At 52.3% G+C, this 8,987-nt stretch overlaps 1 pseudogene; it reads right to left on the reverse strand.

The window, feature by feature from the left end:
• Positions 1 to 1,809: 1,809 nt before the first annotated feature.
• LOC109730877 (retinol dehydrogenase 16-like) lies at positions 1,810 to 6,369 on the reverse strand (annotated as a pseudogene).
• Positions 6,370 to 8,987: the final 2,618 nt, after the last annotated feature.

Raw genomic sequence — 8,987 nt, forward strand, 5'->3', positions numbered from 1 at the left:
TGCAGATCACATAGCCTTGTGCTCCTCACAGAGGACCAGGCTAGCAAAGGGATCGAGTGAAGTCAGCTTTGCTGGCACCTGGGGACTCTGCGGAATTGGCGTCAGTCCCTGAATAGCTCCATGGGAGTGGGCCTGGGTCTTTGCTGAGAAAAGATGGCAGGACGAAAGAAAAAGGGAGGTTGTGCTGTGAGGTGGGGTTGGGGATGTGCACTGCTTTACCTCAGACTTTATTCATGGCCATGATTGTTCTCTCATGGCAAGGGTGACCACTTTGAGTCATAGTCCATGAAGTGGCCCAGAGGTGAAGCCTTGGTGCAGGTGACCCCAAGTTTCGCCCAGCATCGAGGGCCAGGGATTTGCACCCTCACACCTCTCCCATGCTGTGGAGAACATTTCTAGCAAGAGTCCACACTCTTCAACAACTTCCCCGTGAGCTATCCAGTGAATCCCAACCGATTACTTCATTTCAGTTTGTGAGAATGTGTGTTTTTACACAGAAGGAAGTATGACCAAACAATCAAAAATGGTCTGGTGGCTTCAGATTGCTTGTGAAACTGTGTCTTTGTTTTCTTTCCTTTTTTTTTTTTTTTTGAGACAGAGTCTCACTCTGTTGCCCTGGCTAGAGTGAGTGCCATGGTGTCAGCCTAGCTCACAGCAACCTCAAACCCCTGGGCTCAAGCAATCCTCCTGCCTCAGCCTCCCGAGTAGCTGGGACTACAGGCATGTGCCACCATGCCCGGCTGATTTTTTCTATATGTATTACTTGGTCAATTAATTTCTTCCTATTTATAATAGAGACGGGGTCTCGCTCTTGCTCAGACTGGTTTTGATCTCCTGACCTCAGGATCCTAGAGTGCTAGGATTACAGGCGTGAGCCACCGCGCCCGGCCATGTTTTCTAGTAGGGCAGCATGGAAGGACACTCAGTGGCCTGACCCTACAGCTTTCAGGGCCTTGGTCCTCCAGGATGACCCTCCTTGGGCATCTTCACGGCTTCAGCACTGACGTGCTCCACACCAATGCCCACTTCACGTTTTCCGATAATCTGAGCTCACTTGCTGTTTTCACACCCAACACGGATCTGCTCAACAGCACAAGGTCCCCTGAAGGCTCCATGTCCTCAGCTGTTACACTGAGGGAAGAAACCTAGACTTAGGCAGGTTCCTCCTGGCTATAAAAGGTCCTTGTCTCGGGAATCTGTGTCCCCTTCCGCAAGTGCTTTCTTTGTTGAGACCACACTCACAGCGACCCCAGAACACTGAGAACTCAGAGCCGGGTCCGTGGAAGCCCCAGGAATCCTGGGCATTTTCTCAGCACACAACAGGCGCTCAGCACAAATGAGCAGTAAATGAGAGATGGGGGTCCACAGGTGACTGTCAGTCCATTTCACTGGAGAGGTGGTTGTGGGGAGTGTGGGGTTGGGGGCCTGAGGGACAGACGAGTGGGAAGTGCAGTGACCTGTAATGAGGGTCAGTCCCTGTGGGACACAGAACCTGGTGAGGGCAGGAAGGCTCAGCTGCCCCGGGGAAGGGATCTGGGGCCTGCCAGTGCTTATTGCCATCCTCTTGGTTGCCTGTCCTTCTGTCTATTCCTGTGACACCAGGCCACTTGAAAAGCCCGACAAATGGAAGTGCTGCTCCTGGCCTGTTTGGTAGGAAGAGCAGAGAGAACGCGGGGATAATCCACCAGCCCCCTTCGACCCCTCCTCAGGTGTTACCTCTCACCCCCCTACCTCCATGAAGTCGCCTGCCTCTTGTGCCACTAGGTTCCCACCTCCCAATCCTAAGGCCACCATTTATGCGAATGTGCATGGGTGAACCAGCAATGTTTATTCTAAAACAAGAAAATCCACACACACCGTGTGTTCAAGGCAAATGAACAACTGGTTTCTGTGTCTTCCATCAGGATACCAAGGGAAGACCCCACCTTCCAGTGAATACCTGCAAAGCCAGCCCCTGAGGGGACAGGGGTCTGGGTGAGGGTTGTCCTTCCACCCTCGGTCCATGTGCTCAGGTGTCATCAGAGCAGGGGTGCCCCTGCTTCCCCAGGACATTTCCATCCCGGGGGAGGGCACACACTGGCCAGGTGAGTGCACACCTCAGGGGCTAGGCACAATGCAGAGCAGGTGTGGACTGAGTCTGCTTCCACCAGCTCAACCCTGGACAATTCCGTGGAATCCTCCGGACTTAAGAAATTCAGGGCTTGAGTGGCTACTCACGCCAACAGGACACCAATAAGTGCAGTTGGGTTTTCATTTCTTAGCGGAAACCTTGTTTCTTTGCTCCTGATATCACCAGGGTATTCGGTAATAGCCCACAGAACCCTTTGGAGAGGAAGAAGAAGAGGTGGGACAGGTGTACTGATGGCGGGAGAGCTCCCTCCCCCAGCCTACAACCCTCCTGCTGATGTACCTCTACCTCCCACAGCAGTCAATGTCCTGCAACCATGCATCAGAGTCTTGGCTCACAGGGCTTTGGGTGGCCTTGAGGGGCCCCATGTGATGATGGCGTCCACCAGGAAGGTGGGCACGTAGCTCATGGGGAGGTAGAGGAGATTCGCATCCCAGCCAGCTGAGTAGCAGGTACGGGGGTGGCAGGCTGTCAGCGCATGCTCCATGCAGTCCATCACCAAAGACAGATCCTGTGTTAATCTTCCTTCTATTGGTTCTATTGATTTCATGTCTGGACACAATGAGAAAACACCCATGAATATCTCCACCTGCAATTGATTTTGCTTTCGGTTTAACTTCAGAGTGTAAAGTTTCTAAAATCTCATGGCACCCAGCATTGGCTGATATTATCCATGCAAAATCCAGAAGACGGTCCCATGCTAACCCCATGCGGAATTGTTCCACACTAACACACCTCTGCCTGTTTTCCTGGGAAATCTGGACTGCACAATGGCAGGTGTCCGCCAATACTAGAAATCTGAGCACCTGGAGCCAGCTGTCTCTAATGTCTCACATGAAATGCCAGCTGGCACGGATGCCTCTTCTCTCTCTTGCTTTCCTTCACTCTTCAAATACTGAGGGGTTCAAGTACATACCGGCCCCAATTTCCATAAGCCTGGACACTTTCTTCATGTGAGCGATTGTCTACAGAGCACCCATCATGGAAATGGGGCTACAGGTCCCCACTTTCTGCAAGAGGCTGAACTTCTCTGAAGCCCTGTCAGGAGGATAGACCTCTGAGGGACCCATTAGTGATGGAGGTGGGATTTCTGACGAGAGTTTCCTTCTCTCCACACTGCCCACAGCTCACTCACAGGATGCTGGAAACTTCTCGCCATAGATCTGCTTGATCTCTGGTCTGGCCCTCTCCCACGCATCCTTGGAGGTTTTGGAGAGCATATTAGAACTGCTCACAACAGTCTTGAAGACACCAGGTTCAATTAAAACAACCTTCAGTCCAAAGTAGGATAGCTCCCTCCTGCAAGGCAGAGAGACAGAGGGGCTAGGATTTCAGACTTCTTGTAAGGCAAAACACAAGCCATCGGTAAACCATACCAGCCTAACAAACTACCTGGGTGGTATAAGTTAGAAAGCCTGGGTATTTAATGTGAGCCAAAAGGCATAAGAATTTGGATGAAGCCATTCATAGGTATAATAACTAAATAATGTTCTTAATCCTTTACACACCCACCTTGCTAGTTGTGAAGTGTAAATTCTCATGCCAGGCACCACTGCTGGGCTGTCTCCCCTCATGTCCCTCACAGCCAGGACCCTCCCCAAATCTGGGGTTTGTCAGGGCCAGCATGGCTGACTGGGTCACAACACCTAGAACAGCTGGCAACAACGGCTTTCTCTCTCCTGTCCCTCTCCCTCTCAGCTGTCCTAGTGTCTGGGTCAAGGAGCAACCCCTGCTGTCCTAGGCTACGCTGCTGCTGCTCTCACACTAGTGCCCGCTGCTGTGTGCTGTGCCGAGTCAGAGGCCGCCCCCGCCCAAGGGCTCAAGGGCTCCCTGCACCCGACCATCTCGGTGGCTGCGGACATGGGCTCAGCAGCCAATTAACCCACTTCCCATCTGCTTCACACGTGTCCTGTCTGGGGGCCTCCTCAGAAGGGTCAGAGGATGTGACATATTCCTAGCCCTGCGGTCCCCCCTCTACCACATCATAGAGAGGAAATCCCACGGAATGGCGGATAAATCCATAAAGGGGGAAGGCCAAAAAGCCTGAGGGAGATATCTGGAACAAGGAGCCTCTAAAGCCCTGAGGACATCAAACTCTGGCAAAATGCTCCCACAGAGGACCAGGAACAGGAGGACCCAGGCAGAGCCCTATCTCAGGGCAATACCTGAGGGAGTCCGAGAAGGCCTCTATGTCGAATTTGGAGAAGCTGTAGCCACCACTTGTAATAGACACTCTACCCCCAATGCTGGAGACGTTGACCATGTGGCCCCTCGTCTTCCTCACTAAGGACACCAGGCCCAGAGTCACCTCGATCACCCCCAGCAGGTTGACGTCCAGTATGGTCACAAAGTCTTGTTTGGTCAGCCACTCATTGGGGGTTGAGGGCACCGAGATGCCAGCGTTATTAACGAGGCCCCAGAGTCCTGGGGACAGTGAGAAGAGGAGAGAGCATTTCTTTCTAAGAATTCTAAGAATTTCTATTTCTTTCAAAGAATATAGTCAGTACACATAATTACAGAGATGTAGGTAAATCCAAGTTTTCCAGAATGACAACAGTGAGAATAAAAAGTTGAAAAAAATTCCAATATCGGGACCCTGGCTCTGATTTACATAAGTAAGGCTGCATCAAGGAAAGAATATTCTAAATCATTAAACACTATGTCTTACAAACTTGTTCACTATGTTGAGAAAATGTTCATTTTTGAGAGAATACAATGTGATACAAACCTTGATCAAAATGTAACCCCAATTACAGGAAAGTATAAAGCATATTTATGTGTAGATGATGATTTGAGGATGAACTTTGCTTCTATCATTATACTTTTAGGTATTTGGGGCAATGATCATGTTCTACATTTATTCTTAGATCAAGGAAATGCATGTCCTCTTCATCCCCCATAACAAGACAGACAAGGCATTGGTATTAAAGAAGAAGGAAAGTAAAATAATCCCTTATAAGATCTACTTTTTTACACAATCCCCCTCTCTGGTCCTCTGAACATGGGGTTGGTCTTAAGCCTCCATGGACAGTGGTAGCCCAGGTAAGGTCAAGCTGAAGAGCTGGGAACATGAACCTGGCTTGGATGGAGCACACTCCCCTCCATGCACACCCCTAGCCCAGGGATACCTGATGGGTGAGGAAGGTCTCACCCATAGAAGGACTTGAACCTGGAAACACTCTGTGCATGTCCCAGGGGACAGGACAGGGGTCGTCCCTTTAACACAGAGGAAAGCACAAACAGACTTGAGGAATCTGGGGGTACCTCTGTCTCCCACACGCTCCTTCACCCACTGGGCAGCTTCAGTGATGCTGTCTGTATTGGTGACATCCAGAGTCACCGTCTCCAGCCTGTCTGACGCCTGGGCTCTCAGCTACTCGGCCGCCTGCTCTGTCCTACACGCAGCCAGCACCCTCATGCCGCGCATGTCCAGCTGTCTGGCCAGCAGGTTCCCAAAGACAGAACCACAGCCCGTGATGAAGACGTACTTGTCTCGGAGGTGGCTCACCACCTGCCTCTCCTAGTGCCAGCGCACAAGGTAGTACAGGCCCACAAGGACAGCCAGGTACAGCCACATGTTGTTGGGGAGACAGACACTCACAGACTAGGGTATAAGGAGCCTATGCCAGTATTCAGACAGGAGCACTAGGGAACAGAGGGTGGCAGTTGTCAGGGAAGCCTCCAGGCACTCTAGCATGGAGCCCTCCCTTGCCTCACCCCACCCCTCTGCTCTTGGCACTGCTGTTGCAAGTTCTGATACATGCCCTTGAAAGACCTCCAGTCCTGCCACATGAGAAAATGTTACTGCTCAGCAGTGCCTCCCTGGTCCACTGATGTCACTCTGCCCTGCTGTGCCCACACAGGTGTCCACACAGGCCCACACATGAGCGTCCACACAGGTCTCCATACCAGGGCACACACATGCACACCATGGCACACATAGCACTCCATCTAACCTGGAGGGTCAGAACTGTCTCTGCACATCTCGTACAGTGACATCCTGGGCTGCACAGAGAAGACCCAGGTGTACTGGGAAGCCACACCCGGGATCAAGACACTGTAGTTTGAAACTGTTATCTGAGCCTGGGTTTCCACATCAGGTCAGCACCCAGAATCACTCAGTAAACTAAAAGTCATTGCCAGTCTCTCTAGGATTGGAAAGAGAATGCAAAAAGAAAAAAGGAATAGGTCCCCTCCTGCTCGAGTAGTTCCATGGAAAGCAGGAGTATGAGATGACAAAGTGGCAGTCAGTCCTCAGTTGGAAGAAAGGAGAGAGAAAGGGAACCGGGCTGGGAACACACAAGAAAGAAAGTGACAGCGTCACAGGGAGGGGCAGAGGAATGACCCAAACATGCAGGTGTCACAGTTTACTGTTTACCTCTTGCAGATGCACTTTGCCCAGCCCTGGGTGGTGAGTACACTGCCCTCTGCCTTCCTGCTCTGGGCCCTCCTCTGCGGGATCACACCCCACAGCTCTTCTCTGGGACTTGGAACTCTTTCAACCATGAAATCTCAATGGCCGCGGATAAACACATTTCCCTGTCCTCACAACTACTGCTGACCCTTGCTCATGCTGACGGCAGTGTCACCCTTTGCTGGGGTGGCAGGAGCTTCCCAGTCCACTGCAGAGTCAGCAGCAATCGGAGGAGTCCCCAGGGGGCAGTCAGTGGGAGGGACACTGCATCCTCTGTACTCATGGGCAGAAGGGGAAATCCTTTGGAACCTCGGATAGTGTGGAGACTCACGCTCCCAGAGTCCCATCACTGAGCCCCCTTCACAAGCCCCGTGACAATGACAACCTCAGCACTGCTGGGAGAGGAGGTTGGCCACACTCTGGGGCCACACCTCTGGGCTCCCGCCTGCCCTGGTGGACTTGAGCCACCTGGTGGCGCCCTGCAGTCTCTGCATGTGGACTCCTGCTGGGATCAGTCCCCCAGGGGAGCCCAGCTCAGCCTCCTGGAGACCACTGTCTCCAGCTTCAGGAGCACTCTGCCCTCTGCCCCTTCTCCATCTAGGATGGGCCTCCTGAAGAGGAGGAGCTGTAGGAAAGAGAAAGCAACGCTGGGAAAGACAGGACGTGGAGGCTCATGGCAACCTGGGTCAAGCCCTGCCGCCTGCAGCCTGTCTAAGGCTCCAGTGGGGACATAGAAAGGAAGGGCCACATGCCCTGCAGGCAATGGAGATCAGGAGGTCGGTGGGGATGACAGATTCTGGTGGGGACTGAATGGCCTGGTGCTCCTCAGAGAGGACCAGGGCAGCAAAAAGCAGTGAAGGCAGCTTCTGTGGTACCCGGCACTCTGTGGGATTGGGCCCAGTCCCTCACAGCTCCAAGGCAGGTGACCTGCTTCGTCCCTAAGAAAAGATGCCATGGAGGAAGACTAGGGGAGTTTCTACTGACGGCTTGGGGTAGGCGTGCAGACGTGCACTGCTTTACTTTACACATTATTAATGGCCATGTTTGTTCTCTGATGAAAATGGTGGCCCCATTGCTAACAGTCCATGAGGTAGGCCAGGGTTCCAGTTTCAGGGTCTAGGCACCTCCCAGTGGAGCCTCGCAGGGCCAGGGGTGTCCACCCTCACAGCTCTCCCACTCTCTGCAGAGCACTCCTGGGAGTGAGTCCAGCCTCCTAAACGACTCCCCAGTGAGCTGTCAAGTGAATCCCAGCCTCTTATTTCATTTCAGTTTGTTTTCCTGGTGTGCGTATGTGTATGTGTGTGTGTTGTGTGTGTCAATGTCTATTTACACAGAAAGAATTATTAACATTAAAAAAGAAGCTGTTGTCTTCAGATTGCATATGAAACTGTTGGCTAGCTTTTAGTGGGGCAGCATGGAAGGACACTCAGTGGCCTGACCCTACAGCTTTTAGGGCCTCGGTCCTCCAGGACGACCCTCCCTGGCCATCTTCACGGCTTCAGCACTGACGTGCTCCACACCAATGCCCACTTCACGTTTTCGGATAATCTGAACTCACTGGCTGTTTTCACACCCAACACGGATCTGCTCAACAGCACAAGGTCCCCTGAAGGAAGAAAACGTAGACCTAGGCAGGTGCCTCCCAGCTACAAAAGGACCTTATCCCTGGAATCTGTGTCCCCTTCTGCAAGTGCTTTCTCTGTTGAGACCACACTCACAGCAACCCCAGAACACTGAGGACTCAGAGCACGGTCTGTGGAAGCTCCGGGAATTTCTGGATATTTGCCAAGCACACAACAGGCACTCAGCATAAGTGAGCAGAAAATGACACATGGGCGTTCAAACGTGAGTGTCAGTCCGTGCCAGTGTAGACGGAGGTGTCAGGGATGTGGGGTGGGGGCCTGAGGGAGGGCAACTAGGGAAGGGCAGTGACCGCAGTGAGGGTCGATACCTGGGGACACAGAGCAGGTGCTTCTGAGGCGGAGTGGCCCAGCTGCCCCAGGGAAGGGATCTGAGCCTGGCATTCCTTATTGCCATGCTCTGGCTGGTCTGTCCTTCTGTCTATTCCTGTGACTGCAGCACTAGAGAAAACCCTCATAGGGAAACATTGACACTGTCCTGCATGGCAGGAAGGCCTTAGAATCCACCTGTCCTCTTCAAACCCCTCCTCGGGTCATCACTCTCACCCCTGACTTTTGAGACTGTACCGGCCTCATGATCCCATAAGTCTGCACCCCAAATCCCCGATGCCATCCAGACCTAAGGAAAGAGTATCTTCAGGGCATAGAAGTGTAAAAGCTATCACACCTGCTGTGTGTAACTGATTTCATTGTTCCTTCAACCAAATCCTGGGAGTTTCCTTCTGGCAGTTTTGCAGCCTTAACTCTCTTCCTTGTCTCTTTTCCTGGCCTCTGAGTCAGACTCCCCCTTTGGGATCACGTCCTC

This window comes from Microcebus murinus, chromosome 10 (assembly GCF_040939455.1).
Source record: "Microcebus murinus isolate Inina chromosome 10, M.murinus_Inina_mat1.0, whole genome shotgun sequence".
In the NCBI taxonomy this organism is placed as follows: Eukaryota; Metazoa; Chordata; class Mammalia; order Primates; family Cheirogaleidae; genus Microcebus; species Microcebus murinus.